At 41.4% G+C, this 18,745-nt stretch overlaps 1 pseudogene; it reads left to right on the plus strand.

Moving 5' to 3' along the window:
* The window catches only part of LOC139282541 (histone deacetylase 7-like), a 40,973-nt pseudogene that overhangs the window by 14,507 nt on the left and 7,721 nt on the right, over nt 1-18,745 (plus strand).

The following is an 18,745-nucleotide window of genomic DNA, read 5'->3' on the forward strand; positions in this document are numbered from 1 at the left end:
GCTGTAACTGGTTCTTCCTGTTGCACCTTTCACGATTTTCAAATTACAGTAAAAAAGCATCCAAAGCTTAAAAATCAAGCCCTGTCAGCTTCAACAATCACATACTGTCCCGCAGGCGTGAACCAGCTGAAAGCAGGGCAGGTTGAAATATTTCAGAGTCTCTCTGAGATTAAGTTTTGTCTGACATGTCTAGGCTTCCTTGAGTTACCTGGCAAGGTAGCATTCCAATGATGCAGGAAAACTGTGCAGAGCAAGAAGCGTGTCAATTACAGGCATGATTTCTACAGGACGTCTCTATGATGAGCTGTACAAATAAGCATGCATCACACAAAAACTATATTTCTATTTTTCTCTGTCTCACACATACAGAAAACATGGAAACATATGGCTGTCCCCATGAACAAATTGTGTTGTTATTATGAACTCTGTATTGGGCTATCAAGTAGGACAACGGAACTGAAACCACTTGGCTTAAATTGTACAATATTATCTTGTACTGTAAATAGCTCTGGTCTTATTAACTCCCGGCCTGTTTTTTCATGTTCTACTGTGTGTAAGTCTCACTTGACCTGCAGTAATAAGACCGTGGGAGTGTTTTCTTCTTCAGAGGAATTCTGTCAGCCTGAAACGCCTTCATAGACATGATCATTTCTCTCTCTGAGTCAGTCAGGATTTTAGGCAAATAACGCTGCCGGGGTCTGTACGACTCACTGTATGGCTCCTGCAGGAGGGAAGTTCAGTGTCCGTTTTGGTGCACTGCTGAAAGTTAGATCTGATAATGTTGTCTCTTTAACTTATGGAAGTGTTGTGGGTTTCATATAAGCTAATGCACCATTTTTGTTGGAACTACTGTTAGTTTAACTCGTATACTTTCTTAACTGTTATTTTTTTGCCATTTTGATTTTGTTCTTTTTTTTAATGTGCCTTATCAGTGTAGTTAGTTTGATATCGTAATCTTCTATTTGTTAACTCCTGGATAACTCCCAAAACAAGTGAATAATTGGTATGTTTTTTCTGAGATACTGTGATGTGAGAGGTAGCGTTGTCATTGCAAAGTTATTACTGTGTTACAGTGCTGTCCACAGCGGGTAACGTAATTCAGCAGGGTATGCCAGTAAAGAAACGTCCACTTACAGGAATTATGTGAGTAATGTTGAGTAATATTTTGGGTTGCAGTCATTCAGTCATACGGGTTCAGTAAATTTCCACATCCTTCCCTCTCTCCCACTGTCCCTCTAACCCAGAGGGAGCAAGGTGTCTCCTTCCATACCATAACTGTCTACGCTTTTGTATCAGTACCAAACATTCTTCATCACGTTTATTGGTTTCAGGTGTCAGTGGCATTGACACGAGAAAACAGTATCAAGTTATCTGTGAGCTTGCATATGTTTTTGTCTTGTTGTTATGGTGCAACACAAAACTCGAAACAACAAAAGGCTGATGTTTCCTCACTACCAGTTATCAATAGCCTTGCTGTCTGTTTTATGTTTTTCTTCCTGGGACACCATCAGGCTCATATTGTGCCATGCAGTTAAATCATTCACGGTGAAAAGTAAGATTGCTCTAACATATTTACAGTGGCCTTTGGATTACATAAATGGATCAAAACCTTTTCGCACTCCTATGCAAATATAAAAAGACATCTGTCTTTCATTAGGACACTGAGGCTTGGTTCAATTGTATCACTCGTGCTAAATTTAGCTTTTTATTTCTTTCATTTAAGTAAAACCTGGAAGGGAGACGACAGATTGATGTACCTGACCCAAATGCCTTGACCACACAATGCTCAAATCCAACTCCCCGCCCTGTTTCCTTCATTCTTTCTCTCTTTTGTGCCCCTCCAACCCAACACACACAAACACCCCTCTCTCTTTCCTGAATGCAGTGTTGGACAATGGCCAGTTCACTTGAGGCAGGAAGACTTGAATGAAATGAAATATGACTGGTGAACGTGCAGAGTTCAAGTACAAGTACACATCTGGGCATACACTTTTGCCAAATAAACTGAGTGCACTCTTGATCATGTTTATGTAAAGCACAAGCAGCAAACGGCACTCCAATTGTTCTTGGACTTTTTCTGTGAATATCTGTTGAAAACATGCTTCCTCATGTGGCCCTTTGTGTTTTTAACTCGACATCTAAGATATTTGCACTATATATTTTAATACTCTTAATCCATGGTGTTGATCTATTGTTGACAGGACATTGATAGTCACATATAAGTTAGAAAATAGACTATGATCTATGACAGATACTTCAGAGAGACATAATCCTTACCCCACATTGACACCCACAAGCATAGACAGTGGAACCCCTCAACACTGTGTTTGTCTCTCTCCTCCTGTAGTGGATGTGAGCATCAGCAATCAGGTTTCATTATCCATACATGGGGAGATGTCCATGGACCTAAGTGTGACCCAAAGGTTGTTGCATCCAGGCCCAGATTCGGCCATGCTGGCCCCCCACCCTCCCTTCTTCCTGGGACACCTCACCTCTCAGCATTGCTCCCAGTTTTCCCAGCAGCACTTGCAGGTAAGGACAAACATGTGTGTCAGGAGGACAACACTCTTGAGTCAGTATCGAGTCAGCAGCACCAAGCATAACTAGCAGCAGTGTAAATGTGAAGTGGGGATGAGTGTGACATAGGGTTGGGTGATAGGATGAATACATTGGTTAAATCTATGAATTATGTTTTGTCTTCTTTATTTTGGCCTGTTTAAATAATTAAAATAAGCACCTTAATATTTCTTTATCATCAGCATTCAGTACATGAACAGATGAAATTTCGACTTATGTCGAGTCTTGCCACATCTGGCAACATTAGCACGTCATCACTTCAGAATTTTATATCCACATCAACCACAAGAACAAGCCAGCTGCTTTTGACACATCCCTTTACACAGGTTGAATGCTCAGCAGAAATGAGTAAGAATCAGTTCAGGTTACTGTAAACAGACCTCCCTCTCAGTCTGATCAATGCTGATCATGGATCAGCTGGTTGTTGCTGCTGAAGAGATATTTGTTTTGTTTTTGTCAGAGAATGTGGCAGTAGCAATGTTTGTCTGTTTTTGTGCAAAGCTCACATGTAGGCTGTACTGGTCAATGTCTCTTCATTTTTTTCTTCTCAGTATACAATTGAACAAAGGCATAGAGAAATGGAGGAGGGGAAAAGAGAAGAGCTACAGCAGCTGATACGAAAGAGTAAAAATGAGCAGAGTGAGTATCACATGTAACATATTTCTCCATACATGTGTTTTCATAGGTTCTCTGAAAGACCATTTGGCTGTTGACGTGCTCTTCATCTGAGTCATAGCACACTGTAGTTTTCAATGAAAAAGAGGGGGATTTCCAACAGTAATGTGATGTCTGTCTCAGGTTCCAAGGAAATTTGTACTCATATACTTGTTTCATGAAACACTTTGCACTGTTTTTACATGTAATTTTACCATGAAGAGGAAATGAAGAGAGCTTAGAGGAAAGTGACAAATATCCTAGATCCTATTTCAGAGGTCTCCTGACTAAAGTAATATACAGTACTTTGTGAAGAAAAACTTCAGATTTCACTGTCATTATTTTATAGCCCCACTGTTGGCTGTGTCTAGCTATTTTATGGCTATACGTGATCCAAATCAGTCTTTTTCCTGATGAAGTGACTTTGTTGACTGGTAGGTGCTGTAGCCAGTCCTCTGGTAAGGCAGAAACTTCGGGAACACATAATTATGAAGAGCCAGCCCACCCATGACAGGGTTACTCCCAACCACAGCAGTCCTACACCAGCATACAGGTGAGAGAGACAAACGGACAGAGCACAACTCCATGATGAATGAATGAATTGATTCAATGAAGTCAAACTTAGACTGTGAGAGCTGCAAACACAGCATAGTTTTCGCCAAAAAATACGACTGTAACATTTCATTGTTACTAATACTGCAGAGCTCCAGAAGACCTTTTCTGATTTTACTTATGAAAGTAATACAACAATATTAAAATCAAAATAGAAAATAGAAATCTCTTCATACCCACTCACGAGTGAAGCATTCTATCCAATATTATTTTGGTTACCTAGGCTCCCGGTTCCTGACATGTCCCCAAAGCCTCAGCCTACACCCTGTGACCAGCGTAAAGACCTTCCCCTGCGCAGGACAGGTGAGATACCTTTGGCTGTTTGTGTCTGTGATGGGGGTTCCCACCCTGAGGTTAAAGCTGGGAAGGTCACTGGTGATTTTCCATTTCAGGTCTGTTCTGCTGCGGTGTGCTCTGTGTAATTTGAGTTAGACTCAAAGTCATCTGACTGCATAGCTCAGTGGGATATTTTGTTCAGTGTGATACTTTTCAGTGTCTCAGCAAACTGTGATTACGTTACATATTCTGGACTAGAGAATGAGACATTGAGGGAGAGAATGAATGTACACAGGAGTGTCCTTTCCAGTGAGACGAAGGAAACTCCTTAAGCACCAGGCCTGCAGGGCCAGAGAGAGACCAAACAGTCATAAAAACAACAGCGACAGCGAGACACAAAGACCAAAGCAGTTACATAACTTTAACTGAGGTATGTGTAAAATGAACTGCGTGAGAGTCCAGAGCAGGTCTCCCTTACCGTGTGAATGAGAGTGGGAGTGGTTTCGTCTTCCTGTACATCTCTGCAAGTACACTAACCATTCAAAATGCCATTGTTTATTTGTGTTGCCCTAGAACCCTTAGGTGCCAGCACACACACACACCCTCCAGTGCTTTATTTGGCTCGGCGACAACACAAAGCTGTCTTTTATCTGCTCTGAGCCAGCCACTGATTGATTTGTTTTGTTTGGGCTTATTGGAGCCTGACCAATGTAAACATGGAACTTTTTTATGCTATGCGATTGGCTAAGGTATTTGCTTGGTTCAGCTGTGCTGCAGATTGCTTTAATTTAGTTTTGTTATGGAAATTGAGTGCATCATTATAGTATGTGCATTATTGAGTGAGAGCATTCTTGCTGGTGTAGAAGATATATGTTTATCATCAAGTTCTGTGAGTTTAAAAGCTACAGGTATATTTCCTTTTTATGAGACCTTAGCAATAATTATGTCCGTGGGCATACTTCTTTATGTATTCATTTTTGTGTATTTGTCTGTGTGCAGTCTCTGAGCCCACTCTGAAGTGGAAGTTAAAGAAGCTCATCAGTACAAGGCCAAACCCGCTGCAGCGCAAAATTAGTGCCCCTCCAATTGTCAAGCACAGGACAGAAACTCTGGGTAGAGTATCTACATTCTGCTTGAACACTCTCATGATCTTAAGCTTTTGTTTTATTTGCACTGCTCTTTTAGTTATTTCAAGTTAATGTGCCATTTCTATCTCTGTTCACTTTCAACACGAGACACTTACAAGATGTGTTATGTTAAAAACACATCATGCAATTTCAACACATAATGTACTGACACAGTTTGATTCATTTTCCAATTTGTTATGATTGTCTTTTGGTGCTGTATGAACACGTCTGTTCTGACAGTGTTGGCTATCATGAGTTGATAGGGGTTTCAATTCTGTCACCCAGATTCCTCCCCCAGCAGCACCCCAGCATCAGGGTGCAGCTCACCCAACGACAGCCTCCATTCGGATAACGGAACCCTTCCGCTTGCTCATGAGGTGAGCCCTTCTGTTATAATTAAATTCTAGTAATTTAACAGACTTTCTCATCTACATTAGCATATGATGAGTGTGCAGGTTAGGATTCAGTGTCCTGTTCAAGCATACATCAACACAATACAGGGGACAAGAAGTGGTCAACCTTCATGCACCTCTGTTTTATCTTCCCATTATGGATTCATTCATAAGATATTTCTTTAGAAAACCTTTTGCTTTCTTTTTTTTAACTTTAAAACATATTTACGTACTGTATGATGATGCATGTGTTGCTACTCTTTACAAGGACACAACCACGAACAGTTGAATATTAATTAGATGTTAAATACAGTACAGTAATGGTGCCCAATGCTTTAAACAGGGAGATTTGAGAAGACCAGATGGCCCATTGAACAAATACACATGTTACTTGATCACTCTTCATCTAATTAAAACATTAGTATAAATCCAGTCTTGTATAATAACCATTTTAACAAAATCAGGAGTTATTACCTGTGAGTAAGTTGATATATTGTAGCTCACCCTGTTGTTCTCAGAATATGGCGCTAAGAAGAGAATCCAAATTAACTTTATTATGTAAATGTGTTTTTTTGTTGGATGATGTGATCATTTTTATGTGATTATCTGTACCAAATCTCTGTATATCTATAATGAATATTTCTGTCTCATTCAGGTACAGAGGTTGCTGCTGAAGGATGGTAGTTTGGCCCATTTCACCTTGCCTCCCAACCCCAATGCCATGCCCAACATCACTGCCGGACTTCCTGCACAGGTGAGCAACGATACCTTCTAGGGTTCCCTTCAGAATCAATATTTAAACTGCTGACGTTTTATTGCACAACAAAAACTACAAATATGTTCCTGAAACATGCATCAATTGAAAGGATGAAGTAGGTACATTTACAGATCACATAGATATAGACTGAATGTCTAAAATATTGCCTGCACACTTGAACAGTTATAGAAACATGTGGTATATTCAGGCTTTCACTTCCCTAATGACCTCTGTGTTGCTTTCATATCTTGTGAATCAGTCATGTGGTAGTTTACTCACTTGATTACATTGATTGTTGACGTGTATGTTGATGAGTCTACATGCAAACGGCCTATTAAGCCCTCGCCCTATGCACTAACCCTCCATTTTTCTCGTTTGCGTTAAGCTGCAACCAACGAGGGCTTCCCTAATTCCTAGTAACCTCTCCAGTATGTCTTACCATCACCTCTCCTCTCTCCCCAGGCTGATTTGCGAGTAGCAACGCCGTTGGCAGTTTCTGCTCTACATCAGATCTACTTGCCTCTGGAAGGAAGCAGTCCAGCCCTGGCTCAGCGCCTGCAGCCTGTGCTCATACATACCGGGCTGGTGCACTCCCAACTTGTCTCTCGTGAGTTGTGTAAGTGTAAATGTGTTGCACAGCAGAAACAGAAATACCTCAATATGCATATATTCAGAACACATGCATTTGGACACGCAAGTGACAAAACAAAAGAATGTGTATACATGCACATTTGAATAATCTTAATTGTGGTGGAACTTGAAAGATCTAAGGACTTTATTGTGAAGTGTCAGCTTTTATTTTGTTGTCTGTAATCAGGAAGGGATATTGTTCATGCAGCCTTAGTAAAACCTTAAAAGTTAGTGTCAGATGTTTTGAGTTCTCTTAGTAGTTGGTTGATATGTGATGTGTATATTGAAAGAAAATTGTTTATTGCAGTGCTATATTTTTATTTGAGGTGGTCTGTATAATTGCTTACCTGTACCTTTTTAAGAGAAGCATTGTCAGTTATTTTTATGTACACTTGTTTTACCTTTCTTGATTAAAGCCCTGCCAGTCACAACAAAAACCTGTTCCTTGGAGGAGCACTGAAGAAAGAGTTTAACCAACTGGTTAATTCAATTACAAATAGAACAGCATTTGCTAAAAAAGAGAGAATGAAAGAGAGAAAGCCGGCTTGAAGCAGAGCTGGATGCATTATGGCAAGAAAAAGAGGCAGGACCAGGTCATACAAAGATTGGCGGCAGCTGCCGCTGAGTTAGGCCCCCATGGCAGTATAACAAAGCTTGAGTCCTTACATTCACCTAAAGCCACCAGGTCAGGTCACACTCCTAAGGTTGTCACTACCTCATCATACTTCTGGGATAATAATATTGTTATTGTTGAGGGTTTCATTAAAGGAGGGTTTCAGTAAAGGATGCAAGCAGAATGATCCATCTGTATAGGAAGATGTGCTACGCCCTAATGCACCACAAGAAAACCACTTGGGTGGAACAGGGACTGAGAGGGACCATCAGCTCGCACCTTCGATTGAAGATCTGACCTCTCCCTTTTGGGATTTGTTAAAGATTACACTGTTAGCTTGATTGCTCTCCTACATTTTCATCAGCCAAGAAAATTCCTTCCAAACACTTGACAGTATGCATACCGATGGATTTTGTCACTGCAGCATTATTTTTGAAAGGAAACTTACCATGAAGAGAGTTCATGCAAGGGATCTTTGATAACCATTATGCTGATCACCATTAGAAGAAGGATGGGGTGAACCATCCACAAAAACCTGGGATCCAAATTGTTTTTGATTCAAGTGCTTGGTTCAAAGGCGTGTCGCTGAATGATCCAGGGCCCAATCTCAACAGGTTTAGGAAGGAACCTGTCATTGTGATTGCTGATATTTGCCAATGTTTTATTGTTTCTTGGTTTTTGTATTTTTTGTTGCACTTTCACCTTTTCTTCATTTAAGTCCTGCCAGTCCTAACAAAAAGCCTGTATATTAACCGTTAACCACAGTCATAATAAACCTTTTGGCTTTGACTTGTTTTAGCAGGAAAAGCACCGATGTAACTAATGATGTCAATAACGACTGCATTCCATTTAGGTGTGTAAGTTAAGAGTCCTGATGCTGTGCTTCCTGGCTTACTGGCAAGGCTCCATCAATGTCATAAAGAACACCTGCACTCCTCAGGCTGAAACAAGTCAAAATGTCAGCTGTGAAAAAGGTCTATTCAATCAGAGACTGTAGGAACATTTATGTCCTCTGTCTTGTGCTACATTGCTTTTGCCTGGACAGCACAAGGGCGCCCTCTACTTGGCTATTGATGGTGATGCAATTTCCCCTTGCTTACACCCGATCATTCTCTTTCCATTTCCATTTTACTTTCCTCCTCTGCATTTTAGGGTTTTTTTCTGCCCATTTTTGTCATGTTTATCTCCATTCTTATTTATGTATTTTTTTCTCAGCCTTCCCACCTACCCATACCCCACTGCCTCCTCTCTTCTCCTGCCCTCATCTATATTAACCTGTTCCTCTCTCCTCCTCTTCTCTGCAGTTCATGGTTTGAGCTCCATTCCTCTGCAGCAGCAGCAGCAGCAGCAGCAGCAGCGTCACCTATCCAGAAGGGAAGGCGTAGTTACATTGCCCTCCCACAGACCCCTGGAGCGAACACGCTCAGAGCCTCCGCCCTACAGCCACTCACCCCTTACTCTGAACGCCAATCATCACTCACACACCCAGCACCACCTGCCCCAGCAATACCACAAGAGCGGGCTGGAGAGGTTCAAGCAGAATGCACACCTGAGCAAGGTGAGAGGAGGCAGGCGTTAGTGCTAATACTAACAGTGGTAGGTCTTTATGAGATTGATTCTGTGGAGTCTTTGTGTGGACTTGGTGGACTAAATATAGAATTGATTATTATCAATTGTATTGAAATGCATGTTAAAGAGAGCATTAGCAACTTTAAGACACTTGTAAACACTGTAAAACGTGTCGTCTGACACAGATCCCATCAGAGGACATGGACCTGGAGGAGAGTGGATCAGGGTCTGGTTCTGGGCCAGGATCCGTGTGTGGATCAGAACCAGGCTCAGTGTGTGAAGACAGCTACCGCAGGAGACAGAGCACTGCCAGCACAGACTCAGTTTATGACACAGAGTCCACTACCTCCTCACGGGAGAGCTTGATCGAGCCCTCACATTCTCTCAGTCAGGTACTATAAACACACGTACACACCAGTAGCATAACTGGTTTAGTGCACCCTGATGGTACTGATGAGTATTTAATTAACGGATTATCAGGCCATGCGTGTTATGCCCTCCAATAAAGCTCTTACAATAATGTTTGCAGAACAATTGTGTGTAATATTTAGAATTTTGTTTTTAAGTTAATACATTATTGATCATGTGACTAATGATAAAAGACAAAATAGATGGTATAGTTGCATTCCTATAGTTTATGTACATGAATTCACTTGTTTGAACCGCCTTATTGACATCAGAGGGCGCTGTAGCTTTATTTATGCAAGATAAAAAGAGTGAGAGTTACAGTATTGTGGCTGCATGCTTGGCAATGCTGAATTATCTTCATCAGTTGCTTGTTCTAGACAAGCAGTATTAAATTGACCAAATAATGAGCATTTGCAATGTACTACAGAGAGGCATTCAACTTATGAGTATGTGGAAGTTTACTCCAGTTAGTTTTTGCCTTGTGCTGCTGCTGAAAAATGCTCCTTCATTCCCTGTTCTCCTCTTCACCCACTGCCCTGGGAACCACAGAGGCAGGTGATCCTTAGACCAGGTCTCCAGCTGGACTCCCTGGTTGTGCCTGCCCTAATTTGGCCTCACCAGCCTCTGGTTCGGACCCAGTCTTCCCCAGCCTCCACCTCCCTGCCTCCTCCTCTACATCCACCCGCCACCATACCTTCCATGTCACTGTCCAGCCCTGCTGCAGACATCCAGCTTCGCTTCACCACAGGTGAGGGACACTTTTTTTTTATTAGCAGGAAAATGTGAAAAGAAGCCATGAATCCCATCAACTGGTGACGTTACAATTCATATACAATTGGATAATGAAATATTGAGGACGGAAAATAAGTTTAAGAGATGTTGTGTGTGTGTGTGTGTGTGTGTGTGTATCTAGGTCTTGTTTATGACGCTCAGATGCAGAAGCACCAATGTACCTGTGGGGACAATAGCCGCCACCCTGAGCATGCTGGTAGGGTCCAGAGCATCTGGTCCAGACTGCATGAAAGAGGTCTCAGGAGCCAGTGTGAGGTATAGCGCGCACGCACATACTGGCAGATGCATACCAGAGTCAGTATTATATGCAGTATATATACAGTATTTGTGTATCTCTGTGTGTAGCGTATTCGCAGTAGGAAGGCCACTCTAGAAGAGCTGCAGTCGGTCCATTCAGAGAAGCATGTGCTTCTGTTCGGCACCAACCCGCTCAACCGCCTCAAACTGGACAACCGCAAACTGGCTGGTAATATCAATAATGATAATGAAAAAACAAATATAATAATAATAATATAAACATCCATAACAGTTGACAGTTGGCATAAATTATCTCCTGCAGGAATCTTATCTCAACGGATTTTTGTGATGTTACCATGTGGAGGAGTTGGGGTGAGTGCCACACGCACGCATTCACACGTACACACACATCACAGACCCCTTTAAAACACAAGACATGTGGGAATCTTTCCACTTATCTAATTGCATTACTGAACAGCAAACATTACATGGCTGATTATACGTCATTACACAATTAAGCTAATACCGCTACAAATTGCTAATGCTATTGTTTTTGGCTAAGATAACTTTGAAAGCCAATCAGAAATCAAAGGCTGTACAAACGTGAGATGTGGAAGAAAGAGAGAGGGAAAAGGGAAGAATGAGAGTATACATAGAAACTGCAGCTTGGAGGGGTGCGTGCCAGTGAAAGTGGAAGTGGATTTTATTTGGAGGGAATAGGTTTAGGCAAACAGGGACTGAGAATACAGAAGAAGCAAAAGAAGATCAAATGCGAAGGTAGGAGAGCACAATAGATTACATTCAACAATGGACTATGGGAGACGGAACAATGAAAATGATTTTTTTTTAAAACAGGACCTAAGGACGTTTTCTGCAGATATGGTGAAACACAGACTAATAATCTCTATGAAAAACTGTTGCGAAGCACAATGAGAGGAGAGGAGAGGAGAGGAGGTAGGAAAAGAAGAAGGGGGCTGGGTGTCAGTTGATAAGACGACTGATCTGCCTGGATTTCCGGGCCCTTGGCTGCTCTGGTGGAGAGGGGTGATTGGAACAAGATGGCAAAGTCTGTGATAAAAGAAATTCCTCTGATTTCATTGTTCCACCGCAGCACACCACCAATGCGAGTTTTAAAACATGGAGTAACATTGAAACACAAGATGGGGTTTATAGAGAGAATAGATGCAACAAAGACCCCATCACATATTTTTCTTTTTTAATAAACTACAAGAATAATTATTAATGTAATTTAATATTTCAAATTAAGGAGGTGCAGTCGTAAGTAAACTTCAGATAGTTTGATCCTCATAGACAAAAGAAATTATTTTTTAAAACATGCAGAAACTCTCTAACCATTCAAACAGAAGTAATTTTTGATTACATCTTCAATTAACATCTGTGACTGACTTTTGAACTGACTTTACATGTCTCATCACTGTTGTACTGACAGGTAGATATTGATACCATCTGGAATGAAGTTCACACATCAGCAGCTTCCCGTATTGCTGCAGGTTGCGTCACAGACCTGGCACTGAAGGTGGCACAAGGAGAGCTGAAGGTGTGTCTTTGTTACCAAATACCTTATCACCAAATACCCTGTGTGTTCTCAGGAATTACAGGTTGTGGTTTAAACAACTATCATATACAGTAGAATATAGCATTGGTAGCTCCCCAATATAGCTGTTGTCTGCCATGTGTAACGTAGAGTTTATACAACAGCATAACCAGGTGTAAGCTTAATGATGTGAACTGCGGTGGCCGCTGAAAGCAGCAAGGTGTTAAAGTTTTTGTTCTCCTCTCACAGAATGGCTTCGCAGTGGTGAGGCCCCCTGGACACCATGCAAACCACTCCTCCCCTCTGTAAGTACAGCAGCATACACACACACACACACACACACACACACACACACACACACACACATACATACATACCAGGAGCCAGGAGGTCTCTGCAAAGTGTTTCAAAGGATTTATTACAGATCAGCTACACTTCTAAGCAAGAGAGAGAGAGAGAGTGTGTGTGTGTGTGTGTGTGTGTGGGGGAGAGCCTATGTCTCTCTGTCTTAATGTGTGTGTGTCTGAGTCTGAGTTTGTGTGATGTGTGCTGCCTACCTGATACCCCGAGGCAAACTACGGCCTCCGCTCAGTTTCTTTTAAATTTTCAAGACACAGAGCAAAGCACCTCAAAAACAACTGTGCATGTGTGTGCGCGCTGTATTTGTGTGGGCGTGCGTATTTGTGTGCATGGATTTGTGTCAGTCTTTGATAGAAGGCATTAGCCAAGTAACCACATTCAGCTGGGACTGTGTGTGTGTGCTCAGCAGTGCTTGTCACTGGTTATTTACGGGATGATAATGACTTTTCTTGATGAGCAGAGTTTGGACAGCATATATGATATACCGTCTGCACACACACACACACACAAAGGCACTCACAGTTTACAACCCATGCTGACACTGCCGCTTCTAACATTCCTCCATTGTTTTTCATACATCAACACTTTTTTTGCATACCTTTACTGTAGACAGTGAGTGTTGTGGGAACTGCTGCGCCAAGTTGTGAGTTAATTTCTGTGAAACCATCTCACGTTATCATCTGAAACGTGAAGTCAATTTTTATGATAAGCCTGGTTTTCTGTTTGTCACAGAATTTGTGGGTTCTGCATTTCTCAGGAGTGCAAGATTTTAGAGTCAGCATAATGTTCCAATGTGAGAAGCCATATTTGTTTGTCAGCAGTAGAAGATGAAATACAAAACAACTTGAAATGAAACATCCTCATTTCTCAAATATTTGCAGTAAATGTTTGCCTGGCAGGAGTTTCTGTCTATGACTTGCACATTAAAGTCAGTGCTGTGATTGTCACAACCTGGACTGAATAGCCACCACATGACACCACAGAACTGGAGACGTCTTAGAGGTTCCTAAGGTTCATATGGTGATTCTATGATATTAATTTGCTGAAGATGTCCGGATAAACACATGTGGCTGCCTCTCTTCATGTCTGTTTGTCCACAGGGGCTTCTGTTTCTTCAACTCTGTGGCCATCGCTGCCAAGCAGCTTCAGCACAAGCTCAATGTCAGCAAGATCCTCATTGTGGACTGGGTGAGGACCCACTGCATGACCAGCATCACTGGTCTCCACATGGACAGGAATAAACAGATGAAAGCACACATGCACAGGCACACAACTGTATCGTTGGCACAAACAAGGTCCCAGAGGCAGAGCAGCTCTCTACAGTAGCACTCCTATTTGTCATTTAGTTCATTTAGGTTATCTCTACATGTGTGATATGAACTGTCACGTATGCTTAGAATAGACACAGAGTCACACACAGTCACATGAACATGCACCCAAACACACATATTCAGATATTGATCCGCGGCCAGGTGGTCGTCTCTGTTCACCATGTGTGTGTGTATGAGCCTGCACCATGTCTTTACACACATCGTGCTGACGTATTACTGCATCAAACACTAATTACTACCTGCTTCATCAAAAAGCCTTTAAGATTAAAGGACATTTGCCATTGACAGGAAAATGCCTTGCAGGTTTGACAACCCTGCTTTCGGGATTTTGGGTTAAATGTTTTATGTATACTTCAAAATAAATGAATAGACAATTAATTCTTATAACGTTTTGTGATCATTTAGATTGTTTTGAACAAATATGTGACTCCATCAATGTTTTAATTATGTGTGAAATACCTGCTTCAGGCGTTGGCAACTTCCTAACCTGTCATCCAATCATTGTCCAGGATGTTCACCATGGCAACGGCACCCAGGAAGCCTTCTATAATGACCCGAATGTGCTTTACATCTCTCTACATCGCTATGACGATGGCAACTTCTTTCCTGGTAGTGGACATCCCAGTGAGGTAGGTAGTCTTCCACTGCAGAGCTTGTGTTTTTCTGCTTTTGTTTATGTTGTCATGGTGATGTCTGGGTGTTTGTGTGTGTTTGTGTGTCTCTGAATGTACCTAGATTCTTGTGAACACAATAGTTTGAGAACAACACATGAGAAACATTTATATAACACAGGTTCTCTTTGTAGGGTAGGTGATCTGAGTAGATTCTAGATATATAATACAGACATTTGTATTCTTAGGAGTCAAAGTAAAATAACAGAGTTCATAGTGATACCACTCATGTCTCTTGTGAATATAGATATGTTGGCATAGAAATAGTTGGTAATTTTGTGATTCCAGTGTGACATTAGGGAGCTTATAAGCGTTGTGTTTATCATATACTTGTCAAAACAGGAAGAATGATTGTAACAATAAATCCAGGAATAATCTACATGATTTAAAGCCCCAATTATATCCTCAATTTGGTCATGATGACTGATTTTCATGATTGAAGAGTCTGCACTGCACAAGAAAAAAATGTAACCTTATGGATTACAGGCGTTTAGGATTACACTACAATCTGAGCTGTCATGATTAGATCAAACATATTTTACTAATACCGCTGGAATCCATGCAATGTGGCTCTGTAATTTGAGGTGGTTACAATATAAATTGGAACACAAAGTGCTTGTCTTCGAGTTTAATCTGAAAATGTCTTGTCAGAGTCATTTAGAATTTCTGTTATAGTTTTAATGTTTTTCAGGCTTAACATAAATAACTTGAAATACAATTCAGAATATCACATTAGCTGCAAATGCTGCTGTGTGCCAGTGCCAGTGAACTCACCGTAAGCCTATCACACTTTGATTTTGTGTGTCTGCTGTAGGTTTATTTCCATAGTTCGAGTTTATTTAAGAAATTCCAGGGCTTCGGATGTCAGAACTTCACAACAGGATGTGTACAGTCGAATTGCATGCCTATGTTTGAATACAGGAAATTGAGATGCCTATGAATTCTGCCTGCGGTCTTACCAGAAACCAAGTGTGATGACTATCCCCAGTCAGATAAATTGACCCCAACCCACGGTGGCATCCACCACCCATTCAATCCCCCACATCCCCTCCTCTTATTCTCCCATCCTCCCCCACAATAATGAGGATAAAATAGTCAATGTTTTCCCATAAAATCCCCTGATGAGGGACGGTACATAAAACGTTCTGCTGGCTTGGATGTGGCTTTGCCTTAAGTGGCCCCTCAACCTCTGTTGAGCTGTGTGGTAAACCTCTGGAGTCTCGCTGTCCCCCGTGTAGGTATATAACACACCATGGGGTAGGGGTGTGATGTCATATCCATAACAGAGAGTGCAGAGTACCACACAGAAACCAGCGAAGGCCTAATCCAGTCCAGCAACTCTTGAAACATGAAAGAGAGAAAGAGGACAGAGAGGAGCGTAAGAGACTTGGAGCAATATCAGGAATTGTGTGTGTGTGTGTGTGTCCGTGTGCACATGCGTGTGCATGCGGGTACATTACCAGTTGGCAGAGGACAGAAGGCTTCATGTGTTTTTCGTTTGCCCTGTGAACATCCCGTCCACTGAGAGAAGAATGGAGACAGACGCTTTGCGATGCTCATCAGCATTCTTTCAAACATCCTCTCACACCCATACACACACACACACACACACATACACATTTATACACACACACAAAGGAAATTACCACACCTTGTTGCCAAGAATATGTCAATCAACCTTCTCATTCTCCCCTCAAACTGACACATTGACTGATGGTGAAGAGCTTAGAGAATAGCTAAATGGCTGCTAGCAAGACTACAAAGAGAGAGGCAGGAATCCTTAAACTTTTTTTTCCAAGACACGGGCCTCAGTTCACTCTTGGCCCCAAATATGTGAGGTCAAACTGAGAGAACCTCCATTGACGCTGCCTGGCATTTTGAGAGTACGTGCCAATCTCAGTACAGCTAAAATATCCACTAAAACCAATTACAGTGTGTGGTATGAGGGGAGTATACATGCATGTTTTATTTGACATGTCATATATACCAAACCTGCTAAACTTCCATATACAGAACATAAAGTACACAGTCATTCCAATTATATACAAATAATATATTTTCAATATATAAATAGAACATTTTACAACAATGTGATTTTAATACATTGTTTTTTATATGTCAGGCTGCAGTTGCCAAATGTGAAATCTTTCCCAGTATAGCCATAGCCTAAAGCTTGGGAATCATAAACGGGTGTAGCTCTGTTGTGGCTCAGAGTGATTTATAAGGCCATTTGACAAATTGTATCAAAATCAAAATGGAGGGACAGGGGTGTTGAATTAATAGCCATCCGTCTTTCATTTAGGAATCATAATCACTCCCTGGTGTTGCCTTAAAGAGATTCAGTCACTTTTCCTCGATTGCTGCAATGCAAGGTTTTGCAACAGCCGTGTTGATTTTGTGAACATTTGACACAAATCTGTCATCGTCACGCAGTTTCTCAACTTTCACTGGGACTCATTAACTTTTTTGACATTCACAGAGACTCTTTCTCTCTCTTAGTCTCATTCTCTCTCTCCCCACTCTCTCCCTCCATCCAGGTGGGTGCAGATGCAGGCGAGGGCTTCAATGTGAATGTAGGATGGACAGGGGGTTTGAACCCTCCCATGAGTGATGCAGAGTACCTGGCTGCATTCAGGTAAAGAATGAACTCAACCTCTCTCCATTAGCCACATCATATTTCTTTCCATACTGTCATGCCTGACAATTTAAAATCTGGTCGGTTCTGGTGTTTCAGCTTGTTCAATCCTATTTGTTACAAATTAGATATTGTTGCGTGAATTGCAGTCGACCATTTACAAAAGCGTGACATTTTTTGAATTTTCGTTTTGGGAACTATGTTTCACTACCTTTTAGGTAGCCATAAGTTTCAGTTTGTGTTTTTGCAGTATGAAAACCATTTATACCAAACCATTCATGTGCCATTGTCAGTCCAATCAAATACGTAGACGTCCCATCAGCTCAAATCAAATGAGTTACGTTGTTCTCAAGGTTGTTATTCACATCACCTATGCCGTCAGTGAAGTACCATGATGTTAGACTGGAGAACACGACCAGGTCAAGAAAAGGCAGAAAACATATTACTTTCATAAGGAATTTTTTTCAACGATGTGAATGACAAGTGTGTGTGCCGGGAGGACAAACAATAAGCCATTATTGTCCCACTCTCAAAATGTCCCATCTTCACTGGAATCCAACACCTGTAATATGGACATACAGTACTTTTGTACTTATCATACTTTATTTATTTATACTACAATGTTGGATCTTGTTCACTGTAGTATCTCAAGTAGGTTTCATATCTGATTCCTTAGTTGTTGAGCTAAAAACAAAACCATACACAGAGGTGTTGGTGAAACACACTTTTGCTCTCACCACACTTTTCATTTCATTCAAGCTATTTTTCCTGAATGAATATAGTTTGGTTGTGCTCTACACTGTAATGAATTCAAAGTGTTTCTGTCAGCAACACTGGCTCGCCACCAGATGATTAAACAGTATGTGAGCTGTACCCGATTCTGCGTGCCGCAGACACAGTGGGTGGGCGCCTCGTCAAAGGAAAGATGCTAATGAGCTAACCCATACTGGTAAAGTCCATAGAGCCAATAGGCAGGCTCGGAAACACTAAGTCCAGTGTTTACTGGAGCTCTGGATGCTAATTAAGAAACAACTGGTCTTTTCCTGAGCAGGCGTCTGGTTTTGGTATTTTTCCTCCAGTTTGGGAAATGGCAAGTGTTTTCATGTGTAAAACTTCCTCACTTAACCACACTGTAGTACTGTACCGTATTGTGTCGAAACTTTGCCCTGTATCAAAGCTCTGTGGAGAAGCAGCGTCCTGGTGGTCCAGTGGTTTGAGGCACATAACATGGAGCTCTGATGTCCGGGGAACATATCCGGCCAAAGACTTTTGTCATATGTCATCATGCGGAACAACCCCATGTTTACTGCCACTGTCAGTGTCAACTATCTAATTAAGACAAAAAAAATCCACAATAACAGTAAAAATGTCATTTGGATTTGAAAAACTGCAGTGAAGATTTTTAAGAAGCAAAATGCATGAAACTGCAGAGATTTCTGTAAAAACACACTACACAAATGTTTGACTACACAAATGTTTGAATCATTTTTCAGTGGACTTTGCCACCATTCTGTGGATTAAGTGGTGCGAATAAATGCATAACACGCTA

Source organism: Enoplosus armatus, chromosome 3, assembly GCF_043641665.1.
Source record: "Enoplosus armatus isolate fEnoArm2 chromosome 3, fEnoArm2.hap1, whole genome shotgun sequence".
Taxonomy (NCBI): Eukaryota; Metazoa; Chordata; class Actinopteri; order Centrarchiformes; family Enoplosidae; genus Enoplosus; species Enoplosus armatus.